The sequence below is a fragment of the Paroedura picta genome, chromosome 5 (assembly GCF_049243985.1).
Source record: "Paroedura picta isolate Pp20150507F chromosome 5, Ppicta_v3.0, whole genome shotgun sequence".
NCBI lineage: Eukaryota > Metazoa > Chordata > Lepidosauria > Squamata > Gekkonidae > Paroedura > Paroedura picta.
Window position 1 is genome coordinate 119502782 of NC_135373.1, and position 25934 is coordinate 119528715.

The window sequence follows — 25934 nt, forward strand, 5'->3', positions numbered from 1 at the left end:
CCAAAACTAGAAGGGAAAGGGGATCACCCCCCAGTCCTGTAATCTACTTCGACAGAGATGCCTTTCGGATTGGGTTGAGCTCCCTGCTTTGAATGAATATCACCAGGACTGAATCTCTGTTCAGCACCCCCCCCTTCTCTTGTCCTACCGATTTTCTTCCCTCCCCTCTCTGATTCTCTCTCTCTCTCTCTCTCTCTCTCTCTCTCTCTCTCTCTCTCTCTCTCTCTCTCTCTCTCTCTCTCTGTGTCTGAATTAATCTGCTAAGCTAATGAGAGCAACAGTGTCTTAGGCAGATTTTGTGTGCCTGTGTCTTTCTTTACCCCCCTTCTCCTGAAAATCGGTATTTCTCCCCCTGCTAACTGAGTGCTTTCCTGGGATGAATGGAAGAACATTCCCCGGGCTTGAAACTTTCCATATCAGCCTCCCTTGAAAGTTGTGCAAGCTGGCTACCCTTCTTTATTTTTGTCGCTCTTAGGAGTGCTTTTTGTGGGGCAGGGGGAAAAAATGAACATCCCCCCCTAGAGCAGGCAGTGGAGAGTTGGCCACTGGTCCGGAGGGTAGGGGAGCCAAGTCGAACTTGCTCTGGAGGTTACCCCCAGTAAACCTCGGTGGCCCTATGTCAAACAGTGCTATTTTGATTTTTACCGCCAGCGTGCTCCATGGTAGGGCTACGTTTGCTCAAATCAGGGACTCCGAACAGCTCTAGCTCCACCACCCTTGGAGTCTTAACTTCTCCCAACTACTGTTTATTTCATGCAAATCCACCCTTTCCTGAGGTTTGGAAGACTCCCCCCTTGGCCGTTTGTGTACAGTTTGCTTCAGAGAGCCGGGGACTCCCTCTCCCTCTCCCAGCTGCAGTTTCTTTTCAGCCTTTTCCCCTGGTTTGCCTGTCAGGAGGGAGGTGATCTTTGCATTTCCAAGTGGCTCCTTTAAAAAAATATATAATCACAATCCCAATAAAGTCATAATTTTCAGTTCGGAGGCGTCTTACCTTCCCCCTCCCCAAAATTGCATGCAAAACCCACCTTCTGCAGAAACATTTGGTTGCATCTGACTACACAAGGGGAGATAGGTGACAGACCAGCTGGTTAAAAAATATGCTAAGTCAAGCTGTTCACAGACTTCAGATTGCCGAAGAGGATAGTAAAAGGAAGGGGGGGAAGAGAGGGGAAAAAACCCTCCAACGTCTTAAGAAGGCAGAGGAGAGCCACCAGGAGATGAGTAGCGAAGGGAGATCTATGAAATAAATAAAGTAAGAGAAACCAGCAATATGTAGGGGTTTTTTTCCTCTTTAAAAGGAACTCTTGCTTTATTTTGTAACTTAAAACTCTGCCATGTCAGAAGGGACAAAACACCTTGGACTGGAACTTTTGAACTCCTTCCAAGGTTTTATTTGATCTAATTAATTTCCCCTCCTTTGTTTAAAATCACTGACATTTCTCTCTCCCCCCCCCCCTCCTTTCATAATATTGTGATACTGCCCTACCTGAAAGAGGCTTAACTGGGTTACCTTAGTAGACCTTCCCTTTACCTGGCAAGAAGTGCTTTGCAGGACGGAGGGTCCTGGGAAGTATCCCGCCTCCTGCCAGGGACCCACCGGCGGATAAATAAAACCGGCACACGGGCCAAATAGTCTGAGTAAGCATGAGGATTATTCTCTTGGACTCTTCCCCCCTGAGCCTGCAATAGGTGCAGAATTCAGGAACACAAACTGCACTCCCTGCAGAACCTTTGCTCCGTGTCCTGCTGAACAGAACTCTCTTTTGTTTTCATTTCTGAAGCCAGCTTTTTTTTGGGGGGGGGGGGCAAAAGAAGTCTTATCTTCCCTTCCCCTACCGAAATGTGCTGTTTTCGGAGTTTTGCTACTAGTTAAATGAGATCAGTGATATCGCCAGTCTTTGCAGGTGGATGGCTATCCAGGTATATAGTTCGGAGCGATCAGGAAGGGACCTGGGACAGGGGAGGTGGAGAGAATCCTGCGATCTCATTCTTTTTATTTACCGTGTTCCATCTGGGGTTTAGCTCATAACACAAACCAGTGTCTCTGTTAATCATTACCGCTTGTTTACACTTGGTGTGTTTGACGGGAGTTCCACACACATGGAGCTCGGTCCACGTTGCACACTTATATTTACAACTGGACGTGTATCGTTCACATGAAAACCCGTGTTACCCAGGCAGGAGTTACGCAGGCAGTCTTTCCCCCCTAAAAGAGGTAGTGGTGGGGGGGTGTCTCTTGCATGTCCTCTGAAATTATGGTGCTACCACCTGTCAGGCTCAAGAGCACGGCAGTATTTATATCTTTGAGGCCCGTTTAAGAACTGGACACTGGGCATCCAGGAACTCTGGATTCGTTCTCGGGAATGCTGTCGGTTGCTTGGTTTTCAGTTTGCCGAATCTACGTCCTGGAAGGGGTTTCTCCCTGTCTGTCCTGCCTCTTGGATCTGTTCTGAAACTTTCAGAAACTTTTTTTTCCCGGGAAGCTGATGGCTTTCGTAGGAAGGAAAGGGCTCCTGCCTTTGTTTTGGCCTGGGGCTGCCTTCTTTCTTTCCCTCCTTGCCTTTTTTGCTGCGATAATGTAGAAGACAGGGATAGAAATGGGAGCAGAAGCAGCAATATTTACATCTGCCAGCTTGTCCAGTTAGTTCGTGCAAACCCAGGACGGGGCTGGCGTGTTCAGAGGAGTTCTTCGATTCAGCCTTCCTTTTTTTCGGTTCTTTGTTTCTGAAATTGTGAACCGATTTGGACGGAAAGGTTCTCTGTACCGTTTCGGATCTTGGGGGAAAGACAGAGCAGGATCGAAAGGTACTGAGAGATTCTAAGAAAATCAACCTTCCCAATTTTTTTTTAAAAATTGACCGGCGAGCTATGTTGAGGAAATTGCGGTGGCTGGGTTTCATACCAAGATGCCTGTTGAAAAGGGAGAACAAAGCCCCCCCCTCCCCTTCTTTTTAGCTGTTTTTCAAAATAGAGACCCATCCCATGCACTAGTGAGATACAGGGAGGCATTCAATAAGAAGGCCGGCTTTCACGAGAAGGAGTTCACAAGGACCTCGGCATCCCCAAACTTCTCTGTGAACTTCAGAAAAATGGCTAAAAGTGCAGATAGGGTCACTTTAAGCAGGGAGCGTGTGCCTTGAAAAAAGCACACAGAAGTCTCGTAACCGGGAAAGAAATAGATAAAAAGCACCTGAATTAGCCATGTGCATGGTGTGTGCATGCTCTTCATAGCTGCAGTCCTGCAAAACACACGATGCACGACAGAAAAAAAAGTATAAATTCACTTATATGCCTTCAAGGGGAAGGCTGCATTATTGTACTGTTTTTTTAAAGTATGGAAAAGCGAGGTCAAGAAAGGATGCATGATATGGGGAAAAGTTATCTTCGTGATGGGCTTGCTCTGAAAAAGTATGGGAAAAGCTTAGATGACCCTTGGCAGCTAAAATGATGGAGAATCTTAGCGCAGCCATTGGTTGCAAGGATTCAGGGTGCTAAATGCCTTTTTTAAGGACTATATTCAGGTTTTGACCCGCAGGAGTCAACTCTACTTCCGTAGAATTTATTTTGTTGTTCTTCCAACACCACTATAGACACAAATCTTTCCCATATCACACTTTTGCGTTAAAGTTTTCTAGGGGAACAAAACAAAACAACTCCCCCCCCACACACAAAAAAAGCCTCCTCTGCACCCCCGTTTTGTGTTTGCTGCTGTGGAATGACATGGGGAAAAAATTTACACCCTTCTGTCAGAGGGCCTGGTTGGAATGATATGCTACAATGCTCTTCTAGAATGGATGCACTGTTGTTCTTCCCCTCCCTTAAAAACCTGAAGTGCACAATTGTCTTAAAAGTTTTGATGTGGCTGTGCTTTAATCACCACAGAATCCGAATTCTCCTATGGCTCTGTTTCCTAGATTTGGGCATCAATCGTGCACACTCCTCAATAGCTATGCTGACAAAATTTGGCCCGCTGTCTTCTGCCTCTACTTCAGACAGAAATGTTTCTTCGCTGTGTGTGTCGGGCAGTATTTTGAACTGATTTTGCACGTTTCACGTTTGGTTTTGTATTTTCGGAGGGGGTGGAATCTCTGAGGAAACCTGTTTGGCTGTATCTTTGCCCAATTTGTTCATAGAATCATAGAATCATAGAATCATAGAATCATAGAGTTGGAAGGGGCCATACAGGCCATCTAGTCCAACCCCCTGCTCAACGCAGGATTAGCCCTAAGCATCCTAAACGCCTATTTCTATAAAAGCCTCACTCTGGCCAGAACTGTGAAATGGGTTTGTAGTGGCTCTGAGGAAGGGACTGCTCTGAAGGAAGGAGCTTTGTCGGGCTCTGATCACACAGAGAATTTAAGCAACTAGAGTCTGGGTAGTTTAAAGGTGCCACGGGGCGCTGAAAGGGTTAATATTTGGAGAGAGAGAGAGAGAGAGGTGGGGGTGGAGGGATCATTCCCCCCTTTCCAACTCTCAAGCCATGCAACTTTAAATAAAAAAATGTTCCTGCAACGTGTTTCCTTGATACCTAGAAAAAGCTGCCCCCCTCCCTTCCCCCTTTCCCCCTGTTGTCCGGAGACATATTAAGTATAATGAATGCATGAGGTATTTACAGCTTCTTAGGGGAGCTTTTAACTAGCAGCTATATCTGTGTCAGAGCCTTATTAAAAATGTGACAACCTGTCTCGTTGTTTTAGCCACGGTGCCTTTTGATAGGGATGGAGTCCGTTCCCGTTGGCTCCCTCGGAAATCGGTATATAAATATTTTTGCATGGGAACAGGCTGAACGGAGGGAGCTAGGGAGTGGGCAGGCTACGGCCCAAAGACCTAACCGTAGGTAAGGTGCTGAAAAGATGACTCAGGGTGATTTTGGTATTTGATGGTTTTAAAACAGACGTCCCAAATATCTGTATCTTACTGTAGGCAGACCAGTGGTGCTGATATTTCCCTGCTCCCTCCTGCTTCAGATATCTCTGGTAATAATGTCATGACAAAGATCTCATAACCCAAATACGGGTCATGATCAACCCCCCTCAGTACATTTTCGCAGCCTGGGAATAGCAGAGAATCTTCTTAATTGTTGGGCTGTCCTGCTCTTTCGGTAGTTTTGTTCAAGGAAGTATCATGCTTGGGGGAGCATGTTAGGGGACCCACCCGCCCCCAAATTGTTTTGTTCAGCACTTTTGAAGCATAAGTGTACTTCTGGTAGTCTGTAAAAAGATACATGGGGTTTTTTTGTTTTTAAATGACGCTACACTGGAAAGATAAATAAGATCCACTTTAGATAAGTTTCTGGATTCTGTTGATCCTCCCTTCCCTGATTCTGCAACTATATAATTTGACTCGTCTCAAATAGCTGCTTTTCCAGCCCTGTAACCTATCGAGAGGTGTAGCTCCAGTCCCAGAAAAAGTAAGCTGCCGCATGGTGCATTTCTTGTTGTGGTGGTCGTTGCCTGTTTTAAGTGACGGGAAGGCTTCGGAAGCCGTTTTCGAACCCTTTCAAATATTCGTTTCTCAAAGGTGCGAGATTAGTTCACGGTTTAGTTTATTAAAAACACACGCGGAGCATGTCCCTCGTGCAACTCTGCCTCTTTCGAAGCCCGGCCTTTTTGCCTTGCTCCTCCAGTGATCGAGCGGTGGCCGACCACTAGGGGGGTATTTGAGAACGGTAGATAACAGAATCTTCCTTTCCAGAGAACAACCGTCTCAACCTCAGCAGAATTCCAGTTCTAACGGGTGGCCAGTTTTTGAGAAGCCCTTGCCACTCTAAAATTCCTTCCAAGGACAATAAATTCGGTTTGCGGGGAGGAGGACGTCGGCGAGACTTTTGAGGGCATGAGCTTATCCCCTGGAAAATGTAGCCTGTTTCTTATTGACGTCCTACCAAGATTCACATTTTGTTCTGCTACCACAGACGGCTGGGGCCACGCGCCTGAAAAGCCGGTAGAATTTCCAATGCTGCGCTGTGTCCCGAGTGGCACCCACAGCGGGTAGATGGTGGCATTCACCAGGGGCAATTCCGGGGACTAGTATTCCTCCTTTTAGGCCACTGGGTTAAAAAGTAATGCTGCCAGAGGCATCCAAGCTTAATCTAACGAGGATTTGTTGGGAAACTTGTTGACAGTTTGGGTCCGCTTGTTTGTTTTCGAGGGGGCTTGATGTTTCTGGCGACTGTCCGTGCTTGTTTACTAATTCATTGGAGGGGGCAGAGCAATTACCAACGTGCAAACCGTGGCACAAACCCTTTGCGTTAGCAGAGGCTAATTTTACACCTTAGAGATCTGCAGGGCATCTGTGTGTGCAAGAGAGAGAAAGAGAGAGAGAGAGATTATTGGCATCCCTATCTGGAGATGCCTGGAGCTGTCATGGTGTATGGGAGGGGATTGAATTATGCTGACATCGCAACTGAGACGCACCCATCTCCTTTGGTCACCTCCTGCAATCCTGTTCTATTTTTAAATGCTTATTTTTCTTCACTATTATAGAGCAAACCCAGCCCCAAAACACTGTGGATAAAGAAAAGAAGGCATTTGGGGGGACCCAACACCAAGGGTATGATACCACACAAATTAAGTCCTTTTAAGTACTAATGATTTATGTTGGGAGGGGGGGCGTGTTTTGGGGGGTGCTATTGAGTGACAACCAGCATGTGGGTCTCAAGACAAGAGACCCACAGAGGTCTCTTGTCTGTCTCTGCATTGTGACTTTGGTGGTCTCCTATCCAGATACAAATTAGGGCTGACCCAGCTTGGCTTCCACGCTCTGATAAGATTTCGGGAACCGGGGCTACCTGGGTGAGGGAATCCAGTAGTTAAAATCAGTTAAAATATCACCCCTACCTCTTGAAATCAGCAAGGCTTCCAAGTATAGAACTTTGGCTAAAGTATTCTAATAACTGAGCAACGACTAATGTGAACTTGAAACTATATTCAGGAAGATCGTACCCCCTCGCCAACCCTGGGGTTTCTCTTATGATCAATTATTTTAGCAGATCTTTTGTCTTCTGGAATCTTAAATCTAATTGAGCCTTATTCTATCGGTTCTATCTGGCACCTTTCCTGGAGTCCCTGTTCCCTAGCTTGGAATTGTTTGCGATTTGCAGCATCAGAGATACAATCGGATTCCGCACAGAGCGGGCTGTTCCTTTACGGGTTTCTTTGACATACGGCCCATTATTAGGCACGGGTCCTGAGAAGTGAGCCACCTTGAGTTCAAGGATCCTTCCCAGTAGGTCGGTTTAGGACGGGGCTGTTAAAAAAGAAAAGGAAATCGTACACTTTAACTGGGAGATGGAAAGGATAAAGATTTCATCTCAGGCGAAAGATTTCCTGAGTTGCGTTGAGCATGATGCCTCAGAGGGTTTTCCGTAAGTGTCACTATCGATGTCCGAGACCCTGTAGAACTGGGGGAATCTTGGACCTGCAGTGGCATGAACAGCCATCCCCCAGAGCTTCTTCACACTTCTGCAGTGTCACCGTGGATGTACAAAATCCCCTTAGAAAAGGTTATTAGGTGCACAGATATGTGCAATGTGCCGTTTCCCCAGTGGTGGTCAACAAAAATGACTTTAGGACATAGCACATTATCCCCACCCCACACTTGTCTTGTCACGGACTTATCTATACCGCACAGCAGCTTTGTGCAAAATCTGTAATCTTGCAGTCCAGAAGACAGTCCCTTTTATTTATTTATTTATCATACTTATATACCGCCCTCCCCGGAGGCTTTTGCCAAGACACTAGCACTAGGATACACTTTTGTACTTGTGTGTTGTCCTGGGTTGGTTGATGCCATGGGATGTGAGTTGCTAGTGCGGGGAGGAGTGTGGAACATTGGTAGAATGGTCGTTCAGAGGATCTGGTTCATTGTCGTTTTCAAAGAGCCATAAAGATCGCGAAATGCAAATATATACAAATATTAAAATCGTCCTTGCTTGGGCTTGCTTCTCCACAGCAAGAATCAAATCTCTGCCTGCCTGCCTACCTTTCTGTCTTTTATATAACGTGTCTCACCTTTCCCCAGAGTTAAGGTATTTCAGAGTAAGCATTCTTTAAAAAAAAAAAAGTTTTCCTTCGTTTTGGGAAAACACAAATTCCGCGCAATGGTTGGGTAACGTTGGGTTCAAAAAAGTGAAATTTAACCCTTCTCAGCATCCTGGAATGCTCTGTCGCTCTGTCCATTTGTAGCTGTGGTTGTTCCGGAGAACATATCAAATTTGGGCTACAAAATATTTCTGTTGTGTTTTATGCCACCCTTTACTTTTGGGCTGGTGTTCTATGTGTGGATTCTTTCCCTACCCTTGTTTTTGCCTGTGTGTTTTTATTGTCTGTACTGCGGTTTGTGTGTGCATTTACGCAGTGGGCAGTCTAATCTGTCAGAGCTGGTATACTTTAGAGCAGGGCTGGTCAACCTGTGGTCCTCCAGATGTCCATGGACTACAATTCCCATGAGCCCCTGCCAGCGTTTGCTGGCAGGGGCTCACGGGAATTGTAGTCCATGGACATCTGGAGGACCACAGGTTGACTACCGCTGCTTTGGAGGGCAGATTGCATGGCTTAGACGGAAATTCAGGTCTTCCCTCCACTGTAGAATCCCTTATGTGACCTTGCCACTTAGATGAAAGAGATCACGCAGCTTGTGGAATCTGCTGCCACTGAATATTGCAATAACCTCTAGTTCTAAGTAGGAATTGCTTTTAAAGAAGAGATCGGACAAGTTCTCACATCATATAGGGCCTGTTGAGGGCTAGTACTCATGAAACCTCAATAGAGCCTCCACATCCCGATGCAGTATACCTCTAACCAACTGGGAAAGGATATGGCTTATAGGTTTCTATCTTCTCCATTGCTGAAAACAGGGTACTGACCTCCATCAGCTGATCTACTTGGCGGTCGTTTGTGGTGTTATTTGTGTACAGCACTTTGCATGTTGGGGGAACAGTGTCAAATGCAAGATCATCTTGCTATCTGGTGTCCATTTCAAGTGGCTTATTTTCATGGGATGTCATCAAAGTATTTGGCTACAGCTAGTCTTTGGTTAGGAACATTAAGGTTGCAGGAATCAAACTGCCAACCTTTGGCTGAATGTCGCTTTCAAGTATTCAGCAGAACTTGAGAGATTTTGGCGTGAAATCAGCAGCGATTGTGGATACGAGTCTCGGATTCTCATTGCAAAGGGGAAATGCGGTGCACTGGCAGGACCACATAATAATGCGTGATGCTGCTTCTTTTGCCGTATGACTCCTGGCAAATTGGAGCTAATTGTGAGCGCCCCAGTAGGTTTCTGCTGCTAAAAAGTTTCTGGCTTTTTCCTTTGACAATAGGGAATGCAAGAAAAGGCTGGTGCCTTTGAAAAGACATTCTGTAAGAGCGTGCAAGGGGAGCGTACTGCTTATTAATTGTTTCGGAAGGATTTTTCCCCCCATTCTGAAACGTCAGAACTTGCTAGAGTGCGAGGCAGTGGGCGAGAGTGCCTGCATTGATGGCAAACAGTCCTGGACATTTCTCTCTGGCTCCCAGCAACATGCTCAGAGTTTCACTGTCTGTCGTATTTGGTGATCAGGGAGACGCTCTCGAACTGCTTCCCCTCCTCGCATCAGCTCCCCTCGATCTGCTGTTGAGCCGACGTCTCTTCTTTTCTTCTGTCCGTCTTCTGTAGTTTAGCTGCTTGGAGTTTTCCGTGCCACGTCCCTCCAAGGTTCCGCTGCCGGATTTTTTGCAATTTGGTTCAGGTGTGTGTCGGCGCTGCTAAAGTCCGCAAACTGTTACCCCTGCAAGGAGAATGCATATTCCTCCTTCCCTCTCTTCAACAGAAGCAAACCAACCAACCAAAAATGGGGATGGCCCGGTGGAAAATGGGCAGAAAGCGTATGTGTGCAATTTCGTTCCATGACAGCAACGCTTGGCGTGTTCTGTAGAGAGCTCCTCTTGAAAATTTCCGCAGCAGCTCCAAACGATCCCCGGTTTTTGTTTTTTGTTTTGCATCTGTTATATTTCTGTTGAACTTTCTCTGTAGGATGTTGCTAGGCTGAGTGCACAGTGATATCAAAAAAAAGTTTCAGCCCAGTGGCTCTTTTAAGGCCAACTAAGTTTTATTTAAGGCATGAACTTTCCTGTGCATGCACACTTCATCTGATATCTGATGAAGCTTGTGTGCACGCTTTGAGCATATACCTTGAATAAAACTTTGGAGATCTTCATGGTACCCCTGGACTCAGACTTTGTTCAAAACAGCTTATATCGCCGAGGGTTACATCATCTGACGTAATTAGCATCCAGGAAATGTGCAAGCATATTGGGAACATGCAGTAGCATAAACATATGCCTTCTGTTTGTAATTGGGAAGCACTCGGACAAAAGGACTGTTGTTTAAAACTGGCTCCTCTGGCTTTAAGTGGCCACCATGGTTTTCCATGTTCACCGGGGCCAGTTTTTGAGCCGCAAACCTGTGCAAATTATAGTTTGACAAGCCGTTATGGAGCAGCATAATCTCAAAACACCATGCTTGCACATGAACACTGTCTTTTGCAAGGCTGACAATGCTCCGTGTGAACTGATCTGGTGGAAAGTCTACCTTTGCATCCTTCATGGGTAGGGTTGCCCAGTCCCCCATGGCCACTGGCAGATGGGGATGGGGGACTGGGATGGGGAGTACAGTGGCCAGATCCAGGTTGGGAAACTCTTGGAGGATTCGGAATAGAACCTGGGGAGGACTCGGTTGGCTACAATGCCATAGAGCAGGGGTGGCCAAACTGTGTCTCTACAGATGTCCATGGACTACAGTTGCCATGAGCCCCTGCCAGCGGAGGGAGGCCTACATGTTTTCAGGCTGTGGTGGCCTCAACCATGAGCCTGGAGGAAGAGTGCCATTTTGCAGGTCCTGTGGAACTTTGACAGCTCTGTCATATTCCTACCATGGCGGGTGGGGGGGGGAAATACTGAGTTTCATTCTACATTTCGGAAACTCCTTTCAAATGTCCAGCTTTTGCAGCGTGCTGGAGTAATCCGTGAGGTTCAATAACATCCCTTGATATATATGGGCAGCTTTGGATTAATTGGCTGAGTCTGCAGGTTTTTTGGTGGGGGGAAGAAGTGGCATCTAACGGAGTTAACTGTGGCTCAGGAAAGCTCCACAATTTTTGTTAGTGTTCAGGGTGCTTCCGAATTCTTGCTCTTGTCTAATGCTACAGGTTTCGGATAGGGTTGCCAGCTTTGGGATGGGAAATTGCTGTTGATTCTTTTATTCTGGGATGGGGGGAGAAACTACAGTGAGGTATAAAGTCCACCCTCCAAAACAGGGGTGGCCAAGCTTTGGCTCTCCAGGTGTCCATGGACTACAATTCCCATAAGCCCTGGTGCTGGCAGGGGCTCATGGGAATTGTAGTCCATGGACATCTGGAGAGCCACCATTTGGCCACTCCTGCTCCAAAACACTAATTTTCTCCAGAATGACTGACCTCCGTGGTTTGGGGAGCAGTCGTAATTCTGGGAGATGCCTGGAGGATGGCAACCGTCCTCCGTTTAGTGGGGGCTGGGGAATTAATTAAGTTAGAAAAGCTGTCTGGTTTTTGGCCCTTGTCGGCTTGAGTTTCTTCTCAACTGGGCGGCGGTAGGAAGGGAATGAATCAATGCTGAAGTTTCGTTCATTCGCAACAGCATAGCCTGTTGCTCATTTCCCGTCGAAAAGGTATTGAAAAGGCTCAAAGCAGGTTCTCGTTTTGTTTTGTTTTTCCAAAGATAGATCTACTTGTGCTCTGAGTTTCCCTTGCTCTGTAAATTCCCCCCTACTCCAGATTACTTAAGCTGCCCAAGGAACAGGCATAAGCAGCTAGAGGGTTGCAAGGTCTGCTTCTCTCTTAGACTCTCCGGCAAAATCAGCTCTGAGTTTTGCTGTCTCCAGCACGGTTGCCAGGTTCAGGCAGTATTTGTTGTCAGGATCGTGACGGGCACTCCCGCCCTTTCCCTGAAGTTTTTTTATACTTTGATGAGACATCATGAGGTCTTGCGCATCAGAAGGTTCTGTCTGCTCGACAGTTTGAACTTGCACGCTGTCTGCGAATTGTTTGGGCTCTCGCGAAGCATGGAATCGGAAAGACAATCAATAAAAGAGAGAGAGAGAGCAAAAACGAAAACATATTCAGCATAAAATGCTATTTGTTTGATTTGTTTCCCATTCTGCTGATAGCTTGTTTTACCATATGGGATGCTTTACATTTATTCTGATTTGAAATTATATATATGTGTGTGTGTGTGTGTATGTGTGTGTTTACATATAATTTTTTCTTATAGTCTGAGCATTGACGTGAGTATAGAAAACAAACAAACCCATGTAAGTACCATGACATATAACTTGGGCAATGCTCAAGTATTCAAAGCGATAGTCATTCATTGGTTTGTAATCCTTCCAACAACCCTGTAAGGTAGGTGGCCCTTAATTATTTGTTTGTTTGTTTTCTGGTTCAGTTTCTAGACTGCTCCTCCCCAAATGGTTGGCTCAGGGCAGTTTTACAACAATTATAAACATTTTAAATTCTGAAAACATAACAAAATGCAATAAATTGTACAGCCACCACAGTTTAGCTGGTGAATTCAGTAATTGTGACTGTAAAATATCACCTATTCCGGGGAATTCAGTACAAGGGGAGGAGGTTTGGAGGGGAAGGAGGGCCGTAGTAGTTCTGGGCCGGCCAGGCCTCAACCATTGGCCTGATGGAAACGTGCTATTTTACAGGGCCTGCAGAACTTTCAGAGCTCAGATCTCCACTGGCAGCTCATTCTACCAGGTGTGTGCCAGGGCTGAAAACCCCCTAGCTCTGTTTGAGGCCAGCTGGATCTCTCTGTTTACAAGAGTTCGAGAGAGCAGGGCATCCTTAAAGCCAGTGAATGAATATGGCAGTGGTAAAATTTGAATCGGGGATAGCCAGTTCAGTGGCTGACATGTAGTATTACCAGGCCCCTCCTGGCAACATGTGAGAGATTGGAGGGTTCAGTTGTCACATTCAGGCTGGGAAACTCCTAGCGTTTTCGGGGTGGAGCCCGGCAAGGACTGGGCCCTCTGTGGGGTACAGTGATCTTTGAAGATGATCTGGAATTCTGGAGAATTCCCAAGTCCCATCTGTAGGCTGGCATCCCTACCTATATGCAAATAAATAGACAAAGTAACCCCATGTGTACAGAGTTACATTTCTGGGTGGAACTCTTGCTGTTCCACACTGCCCAAAGTCTGTCCCTTCGTTCCTTGAAGTTTATGTGTCACCCCAGAAACGGGTCCCGTTGATCTCAAGATATTTCTGCATCGGTCGGCTTTCTCCCGCCTTATGCAGTTGGAAACGGATTATATAATATTGCCATGTGTGAAGGTGTGAAATACCCTTAGCAGCAAAGAGGGCAAGGCACAGTTCTCCTGCATTCCCTGCAATCCTTCCAGGCAGCGGTTGGATCTGTTCGATCCTAGGAATGGGAATAATTAAAGGAAATCATCAGAGTTTGGCCTCTGAATTATATTTCTGCAGGACACGTGTGCTGTCTCTCCAGCCTCTAATAGCTGCATTGAAAGACTTCGACAGAATATTTCAGACCGGGAACCTGTTTACTTAAAATAATGATAAAAGAGACTGCAGAATTCGAAACGGATCCACCGACTCGCATTTTACCAGCTGGCCAACCCAGAACGCTTTAAAATCGCAACTCGCTTCCCCCTTCTCTGTTGAGTGAAAATGTTCACAGAGAGCAACCGAGAAGCGGAAGTCTTCTGACTTTGAAGCCAGGGAAGGAAAATCGCATCTCCTGACATCTTGCTCTCGCTCTCTCGCTCTTTTTTTTTTTTTTATCCTGTAGTCCGCCCTTTGCCATATTTCCCATTTTAACTTTCTAGGAACCGCAAATTACAGATTTCTAGCAGTCCAATTACAATCTCTAAAGGTCTCGCTCTGGCAGGATGAAATATAATACTTAAATTACTTAAATATGTAAAATAGGGGGCTTTGGAATATCATTAATAATGATAGGTTCAGGGATATTTACAGCTTCTGATACTCCGGGTTTTTCTCCCCCTACAGCTGCCTTGATGGAGTTGAAAAATATAGCCTCTGCTATTGCGAGTGATTTGAGTAATATGACAAGCTAGGGAGGATTTAGCAGCCATTGAGCGGTTAGTTTTTAAGCAGTGCACCCGGGGAGGTTTACCCAGATATGTGAATATTTGTGATTTTGAACTTCCAGAAGTCAGGGGAGCAGATATGTTTATTGCGGATTGCAGAGAGGTAAGCATATTCATGTTACACAGGAGCTGAATATGGAAAAGTAAGGATATCAGCCTTAATACAAAGTGCCGGCTAGGCAGCACCATTGTCTTCCCCATGACAAGCTACGGATGTGAAAGCTGGACCCTGAAGAAGGAAGAAGAAGAAGAAGAGTTGGTTTTTATATGCTGCTTTTCCCTACCCGAAGGAGTCTCAAAGTGGCTTACAGTCGCCTTCCCAATCCTCTCCCCACAACAGACACCCTGTGGGGTGGGTGAGGCTGAGAGAGCGCTGATATCACTGCCCGGTCTGAACAGTTTTATCAGTGCCGTGGCGAGCCCAAGGTCACCCAGCTGGCTGCATGTGGGGGAGCGCAGAATCGAACCTGGCATGCCAGATTAGAAGTCCGCACTCCTAACCACTACGCCAAACTGGGAAACCTGGTTAGCTCCTGTCTAAAGCTATCTTGTTGGTAACTTTGGCTGTCCATGGTATTTGCAGCATTCCTCTCCATCACGATTATTCGAAAGCATTTATTCTCCTCCTGTCTTCCTTCTTCAGGGTCCAGCTTTTGCATCCATAGGTTTCTACTAAACTTGGAAGACTGCAGTTGATATGAGGCAATTTAAATCTGATTTGTATTAGACCAGGGGTAGTCAAACTGCGGACCTCCAGATGTCCATGGACTACAATTCCCAGGAGCCCCCTGCCAGCGAATGCTGGCAGGGGCTCCTGGGAGTTGTAGTCCATGGACATCTGGAGGGCTGCAGTTTGACTACCCCTGTATTAGACATTTCTCGGTACGTGTGTGCGAGGCAAAGATTTTACTGCAGCTATACCTAGATGTTTTTCTACTATCAATGAAGATTTTCACATTACCATTCTAAACGGGATGCTATCCATTCTGGACCATATTTCAAGTAAAGCAATACAGGAACGGGCATGTCATACGGTGAATGTCCTTCTGTAAATGAGCCACCATTAGAATCATAGAATCATAGAAGAGTTGGAAGGGGCCATACAGGCCATCTAGTCCATTGAAGTGCTATGATCATTTAAAGCAGGGGTAGTCAACCTGTGGTCCTCCAGATGTTCATGGACTTGAGAATTCTCCTGGGAATTGTAGTCCATGGACGTCTGGAGGACCACAGGTTGATTACCCCTGATTTAAAACACTGTTGTTATTTTCCTGCCATTTTTTTGGGGTGTTTGCTGCATGAACTTCCTTTCAGGTTTTCTCCAACATTCTAAATTGAGTGCTATAACGCTGCACCAATATATCGCTTCAGTCCGATAGCGGCACCATTGAAACTCCTTGATTCCATTGAATCCCTGAAGGTTCATATTGGTTGAGCGCTATAACACTCAATTTAGAACTGGGGGGGAAAGTCTGTGGGAGGTTTCAAGACAAAAAACAGTGGGGGTGGGACTACAGGGAAGTGCCATGGATGTTTTAAATAGCATGCCCCAGCGTTTCAGAAGCACAGGGAAGGGATAGAAAATGAACGAAAGCAGTTTTCCTGAAGAGCAGGTTCAACCATGCTTGGCTAACCCGACACAAGTGAGTTTGAATGAGCAGGTTACTAAAATGCATCTGTCTGAAATGATAGAAGGGGGAAAATCCATTAGCATCTAGTTTCTAAAACAGAATACAAAGGGAATTAAAAATGGCCAATTTGTGTTCACAGGTAATGTAAATGAAATAAAAAAAAGTCATTGGCACGGAGCAGAACTTTATTCCACTTCGGAATTCCCTATTCAGAGAGATCCATCTGAAAAGTTCAGTCTGTTCTTGAGTGCATTCCCCCATTGTCGGAGGTGTATATAAATTTCTGTTGTTACTTTCTAGTAGTTCTTTAGTTCAAGTAGATTTTATGTGCCTGCTATCGTCTTTTAATTGACGTTTTATTAGATTTTATTGCCGGGTTGTAACTTGGAGGCTTAGCACAAGGCGAAACGCAACTGATAAATGTGTACATAAAGAAAATTGAATATATTTTCCACACGGAGTGCAAAAAAAATGTGTTCAGTGGGTAATACTGTTGCAATGCTTTACTGGCTTTCTGTTGGAGTGAGGTGTTTCGTACCCCATTCCACAAGGCTATGGAGCAGCTCTAGCAGAAGGAAAACAGCCAGCTTCTGGGGGGAACCTGGAGATCTCGCAGAATTACAGCTCATCTCCAGACTTCAGACATCAGTTTCCCTAAGAAAATGGGAGCTTTGAAGGGTCAATGGCGTTATAGCCCACTGAGATGCCTCCCCTCCCCATACTCCACTCTCCCAAGGATCAACCACCAAATCATCAGGAATTCCCCAACCCAGAGCTGGCAAAGCTAATTGGGGGCCAGTGTAGACGCCTTTCTTTCCATCTGGTTTTAGAATCTTGGAGTTGGAAGGGAACTCCAGGGCCATCTAGTCATAGAATCATAGAGCTAGAAGGGGCCAAAAAGGCCATGTAGTTTAACCCATGCCTTAGTGCAGGATCAGCCTAGAGAGAGGGGGTCCATGGCCTTTCCCCTCCGACCTTAATGGACATAGACACAAGCTAAGGGACTGGCTGCTTCCACCCAGAGGGCTCGGGTGGTAGGTCAGTTGTGGTGTGATCTGGGCTGACTTCTCAGCTCCTACCTTTCTTTCCAGTTTTCCTGAGGCGAGCAGCTTATAGTAGTAGTAAAGGCGGGGGGAGGAAGTGGAAGGAGGGTGTGAGCAGTGATGTCACTTCCGCTGACATATCACTTCCGAGGGGGGTGGCAGGGAGGCCTGGCCAGCTAATATCACTTCCAGGGGTCTCCAAAGCCTGAAAACATATTGCAGGGGCTCCTCCACAGTCCGAAGGCTGAAAAAGAGCATCCAGGACAAGGATCTGTCCAGCCGCTGATTGAAGACCGCCAGTAAGGGGGCCCTCCCCACCTCCCCATTCCACTGCTGAACTAGACTCCTAGAATCCTAGAGTGGGAAGGGGCCATCCAGTCCCACCCCCTGCTCAAGGCAGGATCAGCCTCAAGCATCCAGAAGGATCTGTCCAGCCGCTGCTTGAAGACCACCAGTGAGGGGGAGCTCCCCACCTCCTTAGGCAGCCCATTCCACTGCTGAACTACTCAGACTGTGAAGATTTCCCCTCTGATACTTAGCCAGTTCCATTCTACACATATTTTACAACCATTACTGCTGTCCTCTGCTTCCCGCAGGAACACCCCCCTGCACAATACAGGAAGCTCAAAACTACCTGCTCATCCACAGTGACCTCAATTTCATGGCCAGGTGGTGCCCCCATCCCCAAGGAAACCAGAATCCCTGGTCAGTCTGGCCTTGCTATCTGGCCAGTGTTGCTCTCTTCACATGCTGTATGGAGGCCAGTTCATTTGCATCCTCGTCTGGCTCTTCAAGAACTTGTCCTGCTCTAGGCCTCGAGTGAGTAGACCAGGAGTCATGCTGTATGCAGGAACCTAGAGAGCAGCATGGTTTAGTGTGTTCCATGGGCGGGCCCCTCTTCAACATGGGTGAGTGCCAGGGCATCATGGTTGGGGAGGGTCTCTTCCAAGCATGAAGCACACCAGATAAGGACCTAAGAAAGGTCCATCCAGTCCAGGTTTCTGTTCACATAATAGCCAACTGGCTATCTCTAAGAAACCCAGACAGGAATTCTGCAATAACATTATAATACTTGTGCTACGCAGCAGCTGGTTTGAGGAGGCGTAACACCCTTGGCACCCTGGGGCTATGGTTTTGAGTGTTTTTGAAATGAGACTCTTGTAAACTTGTTCTGCCTTGAGGACCCAGTTAGGCCAGTTCTGGGTTGGGAAATTCCTTGAGATTTGGGGAGGAGCTTTGGAAGCAGAGAATTTGTGGAGGGGAATGAGATTTTCCTGGATGCTTTAGGCTTATCCTGCGTTGAGCAGGGGGTTGGGCTAGATGGCCTGTCTGGCCCCCTCCAACTCTATGATTCTATGAGATGTGAATCTACCCTCTGAAGTGGCCATTTTCTCCAGGGGAATTGAACTCTGTAGTTGGCAGATTTGTCATAATGCTGGGAAAGCTCCAGGCCTCATGTAGAAGTTCACAATAATCAATAATCAATTCAATTATAATACATAAACTGAAGTTCCAGGAAAAGCAAAAGAATAGTGGAGCATACAGAATAAACACCCTCACCTAACAACCAGTGGTAGTCCGATATAAGCAGTCACATGCTGTCATATTATTATCAAGTTCCGTGTTCATAGAAGGGCAGCTGGTACAGTTGTAGGGTTGGGATCCATGTCTTACGAGGAGAGGCTGACAGAGTAGGGTCTGTGTTGCTTGGAGGAGAGGAGGGAAAGGCTAGGATCAATGGGTTCAAATTATGGGAAAGAGGGTTCCACTTCAATATCGGAAAGCATTTCCTTATGGTGAGGGCTGGTCGTGGATGGAATCTGCTGCCTCAGAGGGTGGAAGAGAGACCCCTTTGCTGGAACTGGCCCTTTGTGGCCTCTTCCAGTTCTGTGTGACTCGATTTTTGTGCAAAGCATAGAATCATAGAACAATAGAGTTGGAAAAGGGACCTCATGGGTCATCTACTCCAACCCCCTGCAATATGCAGGACACTCACAGCTTGAATCCCTCAGGGACCATACAATATCTGTGTGGTTCACCAACCGTCAAGTGGGAGTGTTCACTCTGTATGTTCCACGATCCTTCGCTTTTGCATGTTTGATAACGGAGAACATCAGGGTTTTGATAATACATTGCACTTCTGGTTGTCATGCCTGGACTTGTACTCTTGGCCCTATTTTTGTGGTGCTGTCATTCTCCTGAGAGTTCCCTCCGTATTGTTTTCTTTCTCTCCCCACCAGGAAGTTGGCAAATCTCTAGCTGCACAGCAGGTCGCCCGCAGTAGACCTAGCTGGGAGGCAACCAAACCCCTGGGTATGAAGGGGGTTGCCAAGGGGAGGAGGAAGGGCAGGGGTGGCAGGGCTTCTGCGGCCACCTCAGGAATTTTAGTGTCATTCTTCTTCCATGTGAGGACTGCAGCTAGGTTGCTGGCCAAAGCTGGCAATCTGCAGGAGGTGGAGAGGGATTGCCCGGGCATGCTAGGTGAGAGAGAAGCACCATGGTGTAGTGGTTATGAGCAGCGGCTTCTAATCTGGTGAGCTGGGTTTGATTCCCCGCTCCTCCTCCACATGCCACCAGCTGGGTGACCTTGGGCTCATCACGGCCCTGATAGAACTGTTCTCACACATCATTAATATCAGGGCTCTCTCAGCCTCCCCTCCCTCTCAGGGTGTCTGTTGTGGGGAGAGGAAAGGGAAGGCAACTGTAAGCCACTTTGAGACTCCTTTGGGTAGAGAAAAGCGGCATATAAGTACCAACTCTTTTTCTTCTTCAGTACTATCAGGGCTCTCTCAGCCTCACCTCTTTCTCAGGGTGTCCGTTGTGGGGAGAGGAAAGGGAAGGCGAATGGAAGCTGCTTTGAGACTCCTGATAGAGAAAAGTGGCATATAAGAAACAACCCCTCCCCCACTTTGGCTCTATCAGTTGTCTCGTAAGGCAGAATTGTAGACCTGAAGGATATTGATATTTTGATATTTAAATAAATTTCCAAAGGTTATAAAAATTTAAGTGCTTTTAATTGCTACAAACAGGTTGTGAATTTCCTGTGCTTTGCAAGGGGCTGGACTAGATGGCCCTGTAGTGACACCTTCCAACTTTTCCCCACACGTTGCAGTTTTAGGAGTACACCTGAGAGGGTTTTTCTTCTTCCCTTCAATTGCCTGGTGAAAAGAATGAATGTGGCATAGTTGTGTGTTGTTGTTGTTGTTTAAGGGACCAAGCCCTATGAAGATAGGTTGAGGGACTTGGGAATGTTCAGCCTGGAGAAAAGGAGGTTGAGAGGGGACATGATAGCCCTCTTTAAGTATTTGAAAGGTTGTCACTTGGAGGAGGGCAGGATGCTGTTTCTGCTGGCTGCAGAGGAGAGGACACACAGTAATGGGTTTAAACTATGGGGAGAATGGTATCGGCTAGCTAGTGGGGGGAGTGGTAAATTCACAGTCCGAGTACTTCAGCGGTGATATTGGCTCCCCCTCAGTTGCCATCTTCAAGCAGCAGCTGGACAGAACCTTATCCTGGATGCTTGAAACTGATCCAGCACAGAGCAGGGGGTGGGACTAGATGACCTGCCTAACCCCTTCCAACCCTGCGTCTCTAAAATGGCTACCTAAGGAGGTGATGAGCTCCCCTTCACTGGCAGTCTTCAAGCAGTGGCTAGACAGATAATTTAATGGATGCTTGAGGCTGATCCTGCACTGAGCACAGGGTTGGGCTAGAGGGCCTGGATGTCCCCTTTCACCTCTATGATTCTATATGACTTGGAGGTCTCCCATACAAATGCTAGCCAGGATCGATCCTTTTTAGTTTTTGAGAGCTGATGAAATTGGCTAACCCTGAGCTATCCATGTCAGGGGGGAATTTTTTTTTGGGGTTTTACACGGCTAGATATCAGGAAAAAAATTCACAGTCAGAGTAGTTCAGCAGTGGAATAGGCTGCCTAAGGAGGTGGTGAGCTCCCCCTCACTGGCAGTCTTCAAGCAAAGGCTGGATACACACTTTTTTGGATGCTTTAGGATGCTCTGGGCTGATCCTGCGTTGAGCAGGGGGTTGGACTAGATGGCCTGTATGGCCTCTTCCAACTCTATGATTCTATGATTTAAAAAAAACAAAACCCAGAGAGCTGAGTTTAGCCGCTTCTCTCAGTGACTAGCCAAGCCGGTTATTTCTGTATAACGTGTGAACGGTTGCTTCCCTGGAGCGCTGTTCCCAATTTGGAATTGTCTTTTTTCCCCCTTTATTTTTGCCTTAATTAAACATCTGGGAGAGATTAGTGGAACGCGCCGGGGAGAGTGGCGCACGGTGTCGCTGCCAGCATTGCTAAGGATTGCGCCTCCGATTCGAGGGCTAACGTCCGGGGTGCCGGGTGCGAATCCTGGGGGGGCCATGTGCCAAGCAGACGTGTACAGGGTGTCTGTTGTGGGGAGAGGAATGGGAAGGCGACTGTAAGCCGCTTTGAGCCTCCTTCGGGTAGGGAAAAGCGGCATATAAGAACCAACTCTTCTTCTTCTTCTTCTTCTTCTTCTACGCCCGCCCTGTGTGCAAACTCCACGTGGCCCATTTTCTCGGGGCTCCGCTTCAGCCGTCCGTAGGGGCTCTCCACCTATGAAAGAAAACTCTGTCCAAGTCTATGAATGGTATCCCTTTTGTTGCTCTCAGGGGGGAAAAAATAACAGGGAGGTGTGTGTGTGTTTTAATAAAAGCCAGTAAGGTTTTTCCCCCCTCCTCCTCCTCCTCCTCCAGCTGAATTATGAAAATAACTACCAGGGCCGAACTTCTCTTCCTCCTTCGATGGCGGTCTCTCTCCCCCCCCGAAAAACGGGCAGTTTTCCTCCCCATTCTGCCACGAAGAAAAGGTTCTCAGTTCTCCTTCTCAAAACGGCCAAGTGTCTAGGCCAGTGGCCCCTACCCACCCCAGGTGGTTTATGGAAACACAGACCATGTTTGCTTAGGAAGAGGGCTGTATAGCCGCCTCTGTTGCAGGAGTGCTACCGGAGCGTGTGAAATCGGGATGGAGTTAATGGAACAAAGACAACCTGAGATTTAGCACTTTCCCCTTTGAGGGAAATATATCGCTTTCGGTCAGGACGGGCTTCGGGCCTTTCCCGGCAAGAGGAGGGGATCAGAAGATCCAGGGAATGAACCTCAAGACGCCGATGGGTTTGGCCCCGCTGCTGCGTCGGTTGCAGGCTGAGAGGATGTGACCGGCCTAAGGTCACCCGGCACCCTGTGGCTCCCACATCTGACACCACACCGGCTCTCATGTGACGGTCGTATGTGTGTTAAAATGACAGTCATGTGAGAGTCTGCTAGTCTACGTTTCCCTGTTAACTCTCAGGAAGTGAGCGCCAGTGTGGTGTTAAAAGCGACGGTTTCTATTCTGAAGAGCTTGGCTTGATTCCCTGCTCCTCCACATGCAGCCAGCTGGGTTTCCTTGGGCCAGTCACAGTCCTGATAGAGCTGCTCTCTCAGAGCAGTAATAAATGGGTTCTGTAAGCCTTACCTTCCTCACAGAGTGCCTGTTGTGGGGAGAGGAAAGGGAAGGCGAATGTGAGCCACTTTGAGACTCCTTTGGGTAGAGAAAGGCGGCATATAAGAACCAACTCTTCTTCATCTTCAGTAATCTCAGGGCTCTCTCAGCCTCACCCACCTTACAGGGGGTCTGTTGTGGGGAGAGGAAAGGGAAGGAGATTGTAAGCCGCTTTGAGACTTCTTCAAATAGAGAAAAGTGGCATAGAAGAACCAACTCTTCTTCCTCTTCTTCCTCTTCCTCTTCTTCTTCTTCCTCTTCCTCTTCCTCTTCCTCTTCTTCTTCTTCTTCCTCCTCCTCCTCCTCTTCCTCCTCCTCCTCCTCTCAGTCCCACCTACCTGTGAGGAAGGGAAGGTGACTGTAAGCCACTTTGAGACTCTCCCGGGTAGTGAAAAGCAGCAAGTATTTATTTTTTTTAACAGCTCTTTCTTCTCTCTTCCTCTCTTCTTATGTTTACAATATGCTAATAATTCTGTTTGGATAAATTTACACTATTTATACAATCGCTGTCGGGGCTAGACCTTGACCAGTACGTGTTGGACTGCCCGCCCCTTTCTCGGATCCTGGGCACATTCTTTTCAGGATGCTCATCTTCTCCCGCAGCCAGTCTGTACAGAAATGCAGGGTTAAGCCGGGATTCTCCTTCTCAGCTGCACACGCCCGTGCATGAGTCAAGATATGGAAAACATGAGCAATGGGCTGGAGCGGAGCCTCTCTCTTCCCCCTTCTGTCTCAGCTGCCGTGGATGAGAACTATTGAGTGGCCCCACCACAGCTGGCCTTTCACCCCGAGATCGTATAATATTTCGTGTTGGTTTAGGGTCTGCGTAGGGGTGCCAGCCTCCCAGAGGCCTTCTGGTATTACAATGAATCTCCAGACAACCAAGATAGAGTCATAGAGTTGGAAGGGGCCATAGAGGCCATCTCATCCAACCCCCTGCTCAATACAGGATCAGAGTAGAGCAGGTGCGAGCGGGGCTTGGCTCTTGGGCTGCTCCGGGAGGCAGGGATGACCCTCCCGTTGTCTGTCTTACTGCCTTACCATGAATCTGGAAGGTGGGGTGGGAGGGGAGGGCTAGAGCGGCATGAGTTGGGTGGCGGCACCTTCACGTGGGCAGGGCAAGTCCACCTCTGGCACGAGGGACCGGTGGTTGAGGCAGGGCGGTCGTCCTTCTTTGGCCCGGGGTCCTGGTGGCAGCAGTGATGGCGCTGCCACCAGGGTGCTGGCAGCAGTTGAGCGCCCCTGGTATGATGTGTGTGGGGCTTGGGCCCTGTTTACTTGAGGGACTGCTTATCTGCTTATGCCCCTCACAGAGCATTTAGCTCTGCAGAATCTAATCTTCTGGTGGTCCCGGCCCCAGAGATATAAGCCTGGCCTCGACCCGGGTCAGGGCCTTTTTTGGTCCTGGCCTCGACCTGCAGGAATGAGCTCCTGGGAGAGTTTAGGGCCCTGATGGAGCTGGCAAAGTTCCACAGGGCCTGTAAAACTGAGCTCTTCCGCCAGGTTTTTTATTTAGGCCAGGACTAATATCTAGCTCCCCCCCCCACCCCCGCCAGGCTACACTGTACCATCTTGTGACCTCCCTCAGGGATTGGCTGTGGGTAGAGGGACAATTTTTAGCCATCTTGTAGCTGGAGATTTGTGTTTTATGGGGTAGGGGTTTTTACTGGGTTTAATATCAGATGTCACCCGCCTTGAGTCGTTCAAAAGAGGTGGGTTATAAATTGAATAAATAAATAATTAAAACTTTAAAGCCATCTCAAAAACAGTTCTACCAGCTTGTATAGCCAGGCTTTTTCATTTAAGAGGATTTGGTTTTCGTTGGGAGGGGGGGTATCTATATCAAGGGAGCCCAAATGATGTTTAATCAGAGTTGTCTTGCTATTCATTGGCTCCAACCAAGTGCCTGGCGGAAGAGCTCCGTCTTACAGGCCCTGCGGAAGTGGCCCTTAGCTCTTCAGGGAGCTCATTCCACCAGGCTGGAGCCAAGACTAAAAAGGCCCTTGCCCTGGTTGAAGCCAGACATACCTCTTTGGGGCCAGAGATCGCCTTTGGCCATCACTACATCTTCTGGCAGCCACTTCTAATCTGATACCTTGTCTTTAGGCTTTATTTCCGAGAAGTTAGATGTTTCAATAAGGGCAGATGCTCAATGTATGGAGGCCTGCTAGAGAGATGCCTTCCCCTTTCTCTAACAAGCAGGATCATCCCGACTGGTGCACCGGTCCCTTGTAGGTTCCACTTTCCACCTCCTCCCACGGGTGTGGTGTTTGCTGATTTTAGATCTGCATGAACTTTGTGTATATTAAAAAAGAAAAGAAAACATTGCTAGGACAGCAGCTGCAAGACTGGTAAGCCAGTGCCATTGTCTTCCTCTCCCACCCCGTGCAGAGATTCAGAACTATATTTAATATTAAGCAAACCTACTCAAAGATTTTCGGACGGCAGTTGAATCAGATCAGAATTTATTGGTGAATCCTAACTCACAATCTGTTTGGAGGTCCAGAGATGGAAAGCAGAATTCGGAAATGAATTGGAGACCCCAGTGGTTGCCAGTTAACGCCTAGGGCGAGGGTAGCCAAACTGAGGCTCTCTAGATGTCCCTGGACTACGATTGCCATGAGCCCCTCCCAGCATGTGCTGCCAGGGGCTCATGGTAATTGTAGTCCATCGATGCCTGGAGAGCTACAGTTTGTTTCATACAGCTTTCTTTCTTTCTTTCTTTCTTTCTTTCTTTCTTTCTTTCTTTCTTTCTTTCTTTCTTTCTTTCTTTCTCTCTCTCTCTCTCTCTCTCTCTCTCTCTCTCTCTCTCTCTCTCTCTCTCTTTCTGGAAGGGGTCGACGGTTGTGCATGATGGGGGGGTGGGAAAAGCAGTATCCTGTAAATAGTGTTTTTCTGCCATCTGGGGCTTTTTAAAACTTGGCTGGGTTCTGTTTTATGTGGTGTTTTAAATGGATGTAAACCACCACAAGTCGGCTGTGCTGGGAGTGGCAGTTAATCTATATAATAAATAAATAAATAAATAAGTAAATAAATTCATCTATTACAAGTCCCCCCCCCCCCCGCTTAATGTAGAGTCAACCAAAAGCATCCAGGACAAGGATCTGTCCAGCTGCTGCTTGAAGACTGATTTCGGAGGGGGAGCTCCCCACCTCCTGAGGCAGCCATTTTGGAGTCACAGAGGTGGAAGGGGCCATCCAGTCCCACCCCCTGCTCAAGACTGGATCAGCCTCAAGCATCCAGGAGAAGGGCCTGTCCAGCCACTGCTTGAAGACCCCCAGTGAGGGGGAGCTCCCCACCTCCTTAGGCAGCCCCTTCCACTGCTGAACTAGACTTCTAGAATCCTAGCCTGGAAGGGCCCACAAAGGCCATCTAGTCCAACCCCCCGCTCAATGCAGGATCAGCCTCAAGCATCCAGGAGTAGGATCTGTCCAGCTGCTGCTTGAAGACCACCAGAGATGGGGAGCTCCCCACCTCCTTAGGCAGCCCATTCCTCCTGTTGACTACTCTGACTGTGATTGCCCTCCTCCCTGATATCCACCCATTTCCATTTCCCATGTAGTTTCAAGCCATTCTTAT

At 47.5% G+C, this 25934-nt stretch overlaps 1 protein-coding gene across 11 annotated transcripts in view; it reads left to right on the top strand.

Annotated features, from left to right (window-relative positions):
* The window catches only part of SOX5 (SRY-box transcription factor 5), a 909709-nt gene that overhangs the window by 452104 nt on the left and 431671 nt on the right, over positions 1-25934 (top strand). For 6 of the 11 annotated variants that reach the window (XM_077340178.1, XM_077340177.1, XM_077340179.1 and 3 more), the window contains one exon: positions 6486-6552. The exons of the other annotated variants lie outside the window; for them this stretch is intronic. The gene's annotated coding sequence lies outside the window, so the exon portion shown is untranslated. The remainder of the gene's footprint in view (positions 1-6485; positions 6553-25934) is intronic. 11 annotated transcript variants of the gene reach the window in all.